This window comes from Amblyomma americanum, chromosome 1 (genome assembly GCF_052857255.1).
Source record: "Amblyomma americanum isolate KBUSLIRL-KWMA chromosome 1, ASM5285725v1, whole genome shotgun sequence".
In the NCBI taxonomy this organism is placed as follows: domain Eukaryota; kingdom Metazoa; phylum Arthropoda; class Arachnida; order Ixodida; family Ixodidae; genus Amblyomma; species Amblyomma americanum.
The window spans coordinates 352,206,840-352,217,231 of record NC_135497.1 but is presented as its reverse complement, the minus strand read 5'-3'; positions in this window follow the sequence as shown (position 1 = coordinate 352,217,231).

Sequence of the window (10,392 nt, the reverse complement as noted above, 5' to 3'; positions counted from 1 at the left end):
ATGAAGCCTTCTAGGAAACTCAAGTTTCCACGTGGACAAAGCTGAAGACACTGCAGGCTAATTAGCAGACATCTTATGTGTACATCCATAGGGGCTTTTTCAATAAAGTGGTCATTTTAAACTTCTTTTGAGGCTTTTTAATTATGGCGGTGCTTAATTTGAGGCCAAGTTCGAACATTATGTTTCAGAAGTGCAAAGCAAAAGCGCATGTACTGAGCAGACGTCTCACTGACATCAGTATCAAGTGCTGCCTGCTCTAACGGCATCCTGCTGCAAGGCTTTTCCCTGTTTAAAATGATCACTTTGACGTTGAACGAATGATGTTGGAGTGCACAAAGGCAGATGGGTGTTCCACGGATTCATAAGTGCTGCACAGTAGATGAGAATGTGCACGGGGAAATAATTATAATAAATGAGAAAAAAAATATCTGATTTTATAGAAGGTTTTTTTTAGTGCAACCTTCTATTTCTGTATTGTTTACAAATCAGTGTATGAAAAGTAGAGAATTTTGTTCCACACAAAATCTAGCGCTTTTAGTGAATTGGCTTCCGCTACAAAATGTGGCCTGTAAAACCCGAATTATGGAACCTTTTGCTGAATAACCCGATTTGTACCCGAATTTCAGCCGAAAAGGTATTGCCCGATTTTTAGCCCGTAAATTTCAGAAAAATAAAACCCGAAAACGAAGGACTCTAACTATACATTGGGTGTGGACTATGTACCGAGTGCAGACAACTAGTAAAAAAAAACTTGTTCAGCTAAAATTGAGCCCTGCGGACAAATACACTGGGTGCAGACTGTATACGGAAAATTATTGTAGGTGTTGTGGATAAATATAATGAGCTAGTAAACGGGAGCATTTTCTGCCGTGCACCAAAGCATGTGCCGACAATAAATTACTTTTGCTGTAAAAAAAGGTGATAAAACCTGAATTATTAAATTTTTTTGTGGAATAGCTCGAGTTAAAAGAAAAAAATTGAAGGACTCTTAAGCTCCGTCTTAAGGGTATGACGCAATAGCGTTGTGGGTTAGGCCTTCCATTCTGGGCGGTTTGACACCTTTGAACGCATATTTCATTTTTTCCCAATTGTTTAATTTAATTAATTGATCAGTTACACACTGAATTTTCTTAATTACCGTAATCAAGCATTGGCTTTTTCATTCTGAGCATTTTACACCTTTGAACCCCCTTTTTCTACTTTTTTCAATTTTTTCATTTCTTTAATCTATTAGTTACAGGGATTTCATTAACTCGCCATAACCTATCACACACCAATCAATCATAAATCACTAGAACCAGAAATTACCATGATGCGATTTTTTTTTACGCAGCCCCCAATTGTTTCCGACACGCGGTGCCGACTACTGCTACGCCGACGGCTTTTCGACCGAAGGAGCTGTAGACGCTGTCGCGTAATAATGCCCAAGTTTTACATTCCTCCCCTCCCGTTGCCGAGAAAAAAAAATGAAATGAAAGGCTCTACACAGACATGATTCCCATGTCCCCCCTTAAACAACGTGACTCCTTTATAACAGCTGGCCAGCTGGCTTAGAAATTCGTGTCATGTTATGTGAATACCCCTTCAATGTTTTTTTTCTTTTCTTTTACTTCAGTTGTCCTCTCTGTACTTCATCTGACCTAGATGGTACGCTGCGATATGTGACAGTTCAGTTAGTAGGGGTAGTCGCCTACATCACAGCACCTACCGTTTTGTGTTACTGGTGCAATTGGTTGGGTTGGACTTGCTGTAGAAGTGGCCACAGTGCTGGGCTTGGTTGGCACAAAGGGAGCAGCATGCCCGGGTGCATTCTTTACTAACTTTAAGCATTGTGCTATTTTTTGCAACGTTAGCCATTTACAGAAAAAGGAGCAGAAGGGTAAAAGCAATGAGTTTCCCTCAAGTGTGTCTTTTTGGTTGTGCATGGCTGTACAAAATTTCTGGTGATTGCTGTGGCAATGGTGTCAACTGTGCCACCTCTGGCATTGTGTCACTCAAGTGGGACTGGTGATATCACAGGAATACTATCTATACTGCATAAATCATGTGAAAAGCAACTCTTTCTTCATATTGTTACGGGAATAAACAACCAGGGCACGGTGTAAGCCGACCAAGTGTCCTGTGCGGAAGAAGAGGAGGCATGGGGAGCACGCGGAGGAGCGAGTGCGCGCAGAGACGAAGGTAATGATTAGTGGCCGCCGTGTGCTGTCCTGGGGCTCTCTCCGACCAGGCGTGGTTTTCTTTGGGCGGGACCGTCGTCCCGTTTCATTTTGGTGGCAGCGGTGGGATGGTGGTCACCCGCGTTCAGAAACAGGCTGCGGCAGCGGCCGAGGACGTCGGCCAACCTCAGGCTGACGTGGCACACGGCGCGGCGGACGGTGCCGCTGATCTCGAACATTCCGACGACCTGCCCCTTTCCCCGGCGCTGGAGGCTGCCTTTGAGTGCCTCCATCGGCGAGTGGACCGGCTGTTCGAGCGGCTGGAGAAGGTGGAACGAGAGGATGGCGTCTGTGGCGATGAGGCAGCGCCCGACCAACCAGTTAGGACAATGGGTGAGCAAGGGGCAAGGACTGAGCTGGCTGCAGGTGGCAACGAGCGTGGGCGTGAGCGGAAGAGGATGGTGCGTCGGCCGGGAGGTGGAGGTGAATTGGATACATGTGACTGTTCCCCTGCCACGCCCAGTTGTCCTGCAAACGCCCGAAGGGTCGATGCAGCCTGCTTGAAGGCCAGCGTGGGGTCAGTTGTCCAGCACCATGTGATGCTTGCCGCCTCTCTCACCGGAGTGAACCTAGCCAATGTAGGACGTTCTTCGGCGACTGCAGGCGCCTTCACCCAGCTCACAAACTTTGAAGTCAACGAACAGTTTGACTGCTTCCTTTCTCCAAGCCCACGTTGCATCTCTCCAGGTAAACCTGAATCAAATGCCAATATGCCGTCTCCATCCGAAGAAGAATGGCACGACCACAAGTTTCGAAATGTGTTCTTCCAGACTGTATACATGGAAGCGACCTCGTCTGTCACGGTAAATCTAGAAGAGGGCAAGCCTAGAGATGCACCTCCAGAAGTGAACACGGAGCATCAGGAGCAGATAGAAGAGGCGCAGGCCAACAGCATCGTCGAAGCCGAAAAGCTGGCTAAGCTTGAGGTGAACGGCTTAATGGAACCACTGTCTGAAGGCGAGCAGGAGCCCTCACCGTTCTTGTATGTGGGAGAAGCACCTACAAGCAGCTCCGCCATCTATCTGGACAGTTTGGTATCAAACGGCACTTCAACACCTTCACCACGGGATGACGCCTACCGCAAATCAAGCTATGTTCCTGAGAAGAACCTGAATCCAGAATGCCCCGTGGCTCATCTGGAAGAGCTGGATGCCTTTCTCAAGGAATGCAGCCCCATCAGGGGAGCGCCGCAAGATGTACAGGAACAGCAGGGAGCTCCTCCTAGGTGTGGGTCACCGTCGACTACTCCATCGGACGCTATCTCGAGGGCACCAGCGCGGAATCTGTGAGCCCACATGCTTCTTCATCGCAAGAGTCCTCGTCCCCGTCCAGAGGCGAGGGCTTTCCTGATATTTCAGAACCCCGCTCGCCCGTAGCCAAAGACCTGCAGGTGCCAGACAATAAGTCTCTCACGAGCGGTGAAATCCTCATCAACTTCGCCGAGAACATGACCACGCTCAAAGAACACCTGTACGGCTTGGTGGTCGACTACAAAGCGAAGCAGGAGATCGATGCCACAAGCATTGCTGGGACGGCGCCAAGAACGTCTTCGAAAAGCATGCCAGGTCCTTTCCGACTAGGTTGACTGCTTCAGTGCTGCAGCCCTCCGACATTTTTCGCCCCGCCTCGCTGCACTGGAGTCTGCGGCCATTGCCGTGGGACGGCATCACTTGAGGCTGCCGTACTTTCTGGCTGGCCTCCCTAGACTCGAACACACCTGGACCGTCGCACTGCATCGCACTACTCTCTCTTCCTTCATCTTCCCCCCCTCCTTAGTGGAAAGTTGTTACGTGAGTAAACGCCCAGGGCAAGGCGTAAGCCGACCAACGCCGTTCCCTGCGCGGAAGAAGAGGAGGCACGGGAAGTGCGCGGAGGAGCGAGCGCGCGTGCGCAGAGGAGAACGACAAAAATTGGGTCCGCTGGTTGGTGTTCCTGGGGCTCTCTCCGACCAGGCATGGCTTTCTTTGGGCGGGACCGTTGTGGTGGTGGGTGGTGGTAGTGGTTTATTTAAAATAACATAAAAGGAAGGTAAAAGATTTTTGCTAGCCCCGGCATCTGCCATCACGTGCGGCGGCACCTGAGCTGGGGCAGCGGAAAGAAAGGATAGCAGGCAGGTGGGAGAAATGAAATAAAAGAGGTGAGGGGACAGAAGAAAGACATGGGGGAGGTAAATAGTACACTACATAAAATAGATATACACTGCATAAAAACAATAAAAATGAACACTATAAATGCAAAATAAATATACTATATACATTATTTACACAAACAGTCAAAATGTCAGTTGTCTTCGCGGCGCGCGTGTGCTGATGACGGGAAACTCGGCAGTCAATGGTCACACGCGCGCCGCACTTTGCACGCAACAGCTGGTGTGGGGCGCCCAGCTGTTAGAGCGTCCGAGGTAGCACACACGAAGCGTTCAGTCACAGCACTGTACTACCTGGCGCAGAACAGGCGGGACGTCAAGCCCGCCTGTTCGAGAAATACACACAGGCTCACCAAGGTTCGCTCGCGGGTGCGCGCACTGCCTTGCGGCCACAGGAGCGTCTCGAGCGAGTCCGGGAAGATGCCCAGCGCTCTGTAGGCCGCGAGCATATCGCGACGAGCGTCAGCGAACGCGGTGCAGTGTAGGAGTAGGTGCTCCATTGTCTCCACTGCACCGCATCCATCACACACATCACTCGTCGCGATTCCGTGTCGCACCCGTCGTACCCCGGGCCACACGCAACCAACGCGCGCGCGGAGGATCATTGCGCGTTGCTGCCGCGAAAGGGCACGGCAGCCGTTGAGGCTGGGTATGCGCTCACCTCTGGCGATGCGCAGGTCCCATTTCAATATTGTGCACTTAGTCTTTTTTCTTGTTCTTTAATTTAACACGTTCACTGTGGCATGGAGCACTGCCAATTCACATTGCATACTCACGCTGTGCTGCAGCAGGGGTGGATTTTAGGGGTGGGGAGTCAGGGCGGAGGGGGGGGGGGGGGGGGGTGACTGACCTCCTCCCTCAGGTAAGAAATTTTGCTTAGGAAAAACATGCTGAAGCCCATTTTTCGGGGAAAAAATGTCCAAGAAATACATGGTTCAAACGAGACTGCCTCCTCTAAGAAAGACCCACAAATCTGCCCCTGTGCTGCAGTGAATATATTCACTTTTCCATAGTGTAGAGGTGATGTCTTTGAGGAATGTGAACACAAAAAGAAGCTTTTTGTGATTTTTTTTCGGCATAGGCAGACTATAGGGCATCCCAAATGAATGCAGAATTCATCCAGACCTAGGTGGGATGTCTTTTCGGGTGACAAGTTAGTGCATCAGAAGATGTTTCAAGGGAGACACAGAGGATAGGACGCTGTGGGACATGCACTGATCTAAAGGCTAAAAAGTTGGGTTTATGGTCTCTTTAAGCAGATGGATGCCTGTTGTAAAATTCTTAAGGAGCAGTATAATGGCAGTAGTTGATGTGCTGTCTTAACTGCAACCACAGCCTCCATAGCACTGTTTGGTATCACCTAGTGTGCAATGTGTTGTGGCTGTTAGTGCTACAGAATATCAGTGCTGTATATTAATCTTGTATGTTGCTAGAATGCAGTCATACACGTATGTATTGGCCCTAATTGATCATATGTGGTGCCTGGTCAGTAGTGACTTTACTGTGTTTCCACGTAAGGGCTAACGGAGATTAGTAATAACTTTATGCTTGTGTATATATAAAACTGTGTGCAGTTGCATGAAAAGGAATTCGTTGCAGATATATGTCAGGAAATTTGCACTATTCTTTGCCAGCATTATGGTTAAACGTTAAACGAGATTCATTGGTGGCTACAAATGTGCAAAAAGGATGTTTGGTAAAAGAACATTTGTGTGTGCCAGTATTTTTGTATGGTGCTACTTGTTTGTGAGGAAACACTTTTGTATGGTGCATTTTTGTATGGTGCTACTTGTTTGTAAGGAAATACTTTTGTTTCCTCAATCCTCAATGACTTTCTTTTAGAGGTTCTGAGAAGGGGGAGTGTTAGGGGTGGGGACTATTGCAAGCAAGCACAAAATGTGGAGACAAAAAAAAAAGTCCCTCATTGGTGTTGCCACATGCACAGCCATGCGCAACCATGTATGGAGCTTTCGTGCACATTTTTAGAGAAGGAGCCTTTTTGTGTGGTATTTTGTGTGATGACCTATATTGTTATGATTTATAGTTCGCTGATAAATTATGAAATGTGTGTGTGTAAACACAGTCGAACATTGGTGTTGCAAATAAACATCAATTAAGTAATTTGCATCCTCATGAGTTGTTGCTTATGCCTTGTTTGTGTACAGGGCATGCGACAGCGTTTATACACACCTGCTTTATAGGTAAACTTTATAGGTATTATTGGCGGGAAAATTTAATGGACCAAATTAAGGACGTCCGCAGGAAAATGAGCTCAAGGTCATATGAGACCTCTGGGAGAATGCAGCTGACGCTTCGTTCACTCTACATGGCCTAGTTCTGCATTCCCTCACGGCTGCCTTATTAAGAGCTGCCCTGCTGCTTTGTTCACCTCCTGAGGCCCCCTAGCCTCCGCGGTGGCTGTGTGGCTATGGCGCTCGGCTGCCGGCCCGAAAGACGCGGGTTCGATCCCGGCCGCGGCGGTCGAATTTCGATGGAGGCGAAATTCTGGAGGCCCGTGTGCTGTGCAATGTCAGTGCACGTTAAAGATCCCCAGGTGGTCGAAATTTCCGGAGCCCTTCACTACGGCGTCTCTCATAGCCTGAGTTGCTTTGGGACGTTAAACCCCTATAAACCAAACCAAACCAAACCAAACCTGAGGCCCCTTAATACGCCGGACCAGTGACGCGCATCAACCTCGAGCGGTTTAGGGTTGAACTGTTGCGTGCCTCGTCGGAACGGGCAAAGCAGCCAGCCAGTTTGGAAGGAGCGACGTGTGGGCTTATTGCTCGAGTCTCGACGCCAGACACCCGCTGTTATGGTGATTAAAAGGGTGGCTGTCCATCGTAGTGCCGTTGTGCTAGTATGAGTTGAGCAGCCAGGGGACCGCTCCCATTGTCCCCTGTCTTCTGCTTGCGACGGTACGTCTGAGGGAACGAAACGCGAAACATAGGTCAGATTACGACGAATGCTGTGGCTACTGCGTTGTCCTGTTTTTCTTGCTAAAAGTTAGTGGACCAAAATAGCGGATTACAAATTTTATTTCTTGAAACCTGCCTTAGGATTAACTCGGTCGGTGGATGCTAAGCATGGTAGACCGTGGCTGTCGCGCTCGTCATTTGCTGACTTCACTAATAAGCTGTCCTACAAAAGAACTTCAAAGTCACTTCAGTGTCCATTTGCTTTGCTGCCAAGAGTAGATATTTATTTAAAGGAGTACAGACACAAGATATCATTGCGTGCCGGTGTTTTTTTTTCTTTAACGATCTCTGCTAGCGCAATAATAGTCGTATACAACTCAAGAACGAAGCTACAGAAGCCAATAGCGTTGACCAAATTCTACGCGAACGCGGTTGTTAATCCGCTCACATTCACCACACCCTACGATGTCGCGCTGAGCCATGGAGGGCCTCCTTTGAGGGGCATTTCCTGCTTCGTTCTGGAGTCGTATCCGAGTAAAGTCGAACGCCCTTACAACGAAGCGCTGCGGGCCTCGAAATTCTTTTGTTACACAAGTTCCTTCGTTGTAAAGGTCGTGTGCAGTATCGCAGGGAATAGAGCAAGCTTAGCATGTTCAGCAAAGAAAATTTAAAAAAATGGAAAATTGGTTTTGAGGACAGGAAGCAGGTTTTGAGGACAGGAATGAAGCAGTAACTGTCTCGCATATATCTTGGTGGACACCCGAACTGCACTGGAAGGGAAGGGATAAATGAGGGTGTCAAAGAAGAAAGGAATAAAGTGCTGTAGTGGAAGTCGCTGGAATAATTTCGACCACCTGGGGACCTTTAACGCACTGATATCGCACAGCACACGGGCACCTTTTTTTGTGTTTCGCCTCCATCAAAACGCGGCAGCTGCGGTCGGGCTCGAAACCGGGTACTCCAGCTCAGTCGACGAGTGCCTTAACCACTGACTGAGCCACCGCGGCGGGTAGAAAATTTTTATTTAACATGAATTGTGGAAATGCTTAATTAATGAAAGAAGTCGCATATTTTTTTCCTGGACACTCCGTCTGATGGAATATGTGCAAACGCTGCCGGCCTTATCAGAGCGAGGTTCACAGCATGCTCCGTAGCACGCTCCACCTGGCTGGCTCTATATCAATGGCTTGGCGAATGTTTATATTAGTTGGCAGCTGAACCCTGCGTTCGAGGTTTAAAAGCCGGAATTCCTTACAGCATTCCTGTGTGGTAGCATGCCTTGGCGGAACGTATTTATGTCTTGGTCTAACGGATACAACAGGCAGTAAGTGCAATTCGGTGGCAAGAAAATGACATTCACGTACTCCAGCAACGGGAACATGTACGCAGCACAATATCCACAACAAGGGTAATCTTGCGGTTCTGCAGCTGCATCATTTTCTCCACCTGCAAAAGCTAGTTCGGATTCTCCCGCGCAGTCTGCTGTGTTGTCGACCGGCGCTCCATATATGCATCGCAACTCAGTGGCAATTGCGGAGGGCAATGACAGCTTGGCTACGTGCATTCGTTGTAAAGCAACAAAGCCGCCGGGAACGCCTAGCTTAATTCCTTCATTGCAGTACAGGCAAATTCAGTGGTTTTCACTGTAGAAGCTTTCAAATTATATATAAAAGAGGAATTCGGCCGGGACATGTGCATTCCTTGGTTATACAGGTCATTTCGCTGTAAAAAAGTTCGATGTAGAGGCGATCTTAAAGCCAGAACGTAGCATGACTTGGAAATTGCAAGGCATCTTTTACCGTCAGTTTCGGTGAGCGCGTTTCTCCTGCCCAACGTCACGTTTAACCCGCTTCGGCGTCAGCACGGTGTAAGAATAACATACTCAGGTGTTGACACTCTCCCCCTGCCACGCGCGAGAGCGCCGTCCGTTCGTGGGCACAATATGTTCGGGGGGGGGGGGGGGGGGGGGTGCCTTGGAAACCGGTTGCTAGCTTAGAGGGCGCTGCGAAAGGGGGCCCACGCTTGCAGCGCTCAGGTCGCGGCCGGCTGGGCACCCCAGTTCGGAGAAGTGTCAGGTGGGGGACGAGGCTCGTCGATCCTACAGTGCTGTAGCGCAGCGAGCATTGAGTGAGAAAAATGAGAAAGAGATGAAAGAGGTTAAAGCGGGCATGGAGACTCGCGACAATAGCGTACAGCGGCAGGAGAGTCAGCTAGAGCGATCCGGAGGCCAACAGATGGAGTTAGGAAGCGAACGGTTAGGGCGCAGGAGGGTTCTGGTGGTCGGGGACTCGAACGTAGCGAGGGTTGAGGGAGGCGTTCTGATGGCAGTGAAGGCAGACAAGCGGGTGCAGGTGGAGGCTCAGTCGGGGAAGTGCATGGTGGATGCAATGGCCAAAGATCGGGAGGTGGTGGTGGGCAGCATGGATGGCGAACACCTTGTTGTTATCCATGCTGGTCTCAATGATGTGCTGCAGGGGAGGAGCCAGAATCTTGAGACGCAGTTGGAGGCGGGGATGCGTAGGCTTAGAGAGGCCTCTGAGAGTGTGCATGTGACCATATGCACAATCCCAGAGGTCCAGAGGCAGGCTCGTGAAACGGAAAGGAGGGTCGTTGAGGCTAATTGGGTAATTAGGCTATTGAGTCGACGACTAAGATACGGGGTGATGGAAGTCAACAGGGAAGTGTACGAGGTTAGGCCCCACCCTTTTGCACAGGATGGCATCCACTACGGTGGTGCCACTGGCAAGAGGGTGGGTAGTAGGATAGGTCGCCAGGCAACAGCTTTTTTGGGGGGACCCAGAGCTCTGAAGGAACCAGTGTAGAGAAGGAAGAATTAAGATCAAAGGGACAATGGAACCATAGGGGAAGAAAGAGACGCCAGCGCCAGGGCCAAGTTAATTCAGATATAGGTTTCATTAACATGCAAGGTGGCAGGAATAGACTGAAATGGAAGGAAATAGAAGAACAGTTAAGGCAGGAGGAATTAATGGTATATGGTTTAGTGGAAACACATCTTAGAGACATGGAGCAACCACCCTGTAACCCAGACTACGCATGGGAATATTGCAATAGAACAGAGGGCAGCATAAAGGGAGGTGGAATTGGGGCA